Here is a 1,843-nt window from a genome sequence, read left to right on the forward strand (position 1 = left end):
CTCCTAGCCCCACCCCCCCCTTCTCTCTATATAGAGGAGCTTGCTCTGTCCCTTCCTACCTCTCTACCTGTCTCTTCCTCTCTCCTCTCTTCCTGTCTGTCTCTCTCTCTATCCGTCTCTTGCTCTCTGTCTATTGTCCATGTTGGCGTCTCCCCGTCCCTGCTGGAGTCCTCCTGCTGGAGAGGATGTGTTCCCGCTCTCCCTCCCTCCCACCGTGCTTTATTTTCTACGTCCGCACCGCTCCGAGCCTTCTGATTGGCTGTAACCCTGTGGGAGGAGATGTCCGCACCGCTCTGAGCCTTCTGATTGGCTGTAACCCTGTGGGAAGAGACGTCTGATCCTGTGATCATGGATTTCTGTGGGTCGAGACACCGGAGGACACCAGACTCACCACCGGATGTCACCATGGATACCACTCACTGGCTGTGCCAGCCAATCAGCCGAGAGGATTCTAGACTGTGACCTCAGAGCGAGGTCATCCAACTGAGCTGAACAACTGAACTGTTAGAAGTGTGTGTGTGTGTGTGTGTGTGTGTGTGTGTGTGTGTGTGTGTGTGAGAGAGAGTAGCAGAGATCTGTATGTGTCAATCTATGTGTGCCATGTAAAACTAAGAGCAGGAAGGATGTACGTGTGTATATGTGTGTGTGTGTGTGTGTGTTGGATCAGTGAGGATGTACGTGTGTATATGTGTGTGTGTGTGTGTTGGATCAGTGAGGATGTACGTGTGTATATGTGTGTGTGTGTGTTGGATCAGTGAGGATGTACGTGTGTATATGTGTGTGTGTGTGTGTGTGTGTTGGATCAGTGAGGATGTACGTGTGTATATGTGTGTGTGTGTGTGTTGGATCAGTGAGGATGTACGTGTGTATATGTGTGTATATGTGTAGAATCAGTGAGGATGTACGTGTGTGTGTGTGTGTGTGTAGGATCAGTGAGGATGTACGTGTGTATATGTGTGTGTGTGTGTGTGTGTGTAGGATCAGTGAGGATGTACGTGTGTATATGTGTGTGTGTTTGTGTGTGTAGAATCAGTGAGGATGTACGTGGGTATATGTGTGTAGAATCAGTGGGGATGTACGTGTGTATATGTGTGTAGAAACAGTGGGGATGTCAGCGGGTGTTTAGTGAAGATCTTTATGTCAGTATGTTAGTCAGTGTATGATTGTGTTCAATACCTATGAGTGTGAGTTTAGGTAGGAGGTGTGCAAGGACATGAATTGTGTGTGTGCCTTCCCACACACCCCCTGAGCCCTGTGAAGATATCAGCAGACCTCCTCAGTCCTGTGAACTCAACCAAACTGATCCAGCTGTACTGTGTGTGTGTGTGTGTGTGTGTCGCCGATGGCAGCCAGAGCTGGCCCACACCCCGAGACCGCTGCCATTGCAACGGCCTCAACTCAACACTGCCTCACGGAGTCTGTGCATAGAAAGAGTGTGTGTGTGTGTGTGTGTGTCTGCCTCACGGAGTCTGTGCATAGAAACGGAGTTTAACGATCAACTTTTGTACTGTGGGACAACAATATGCAGTCAGGACTGTGATTTATGACCTGTGATGACAATAACATATACAACTGACACTTTGTCCCTTTTTGAGTTTTAGGTGTATAAAAAAATATATTCTTATCCTGTTTTTAAAACCAGCTGAGTTCTGTCTTTCTGTATGAACAAGTGCGGCCGTGCCGTGGGGTGTGGACAGGTCCAACGAATAGGCCAAACACACACACACACACTGCCTATGAATAAGCCAAACACACACAAACATACACACACACACTGCCTATGAATAGGCCTGCCCCCTCACACATACACACACACACTGCCTATGAATAGGCCTGCCCCCTC

Source organism: Sprattus sprattus, assembly GCF_963457725.1.
Source record: "Sprattus sprattus genome assembly, chromosome: 3".
NCBI classification, from domain to species: domain Eukaryota; kingdom Metazoa; phylum Chordata; class Actinopteri; order Clupeiformes; family Clupeidae; genus Sprattus; species Sprattus sprattus.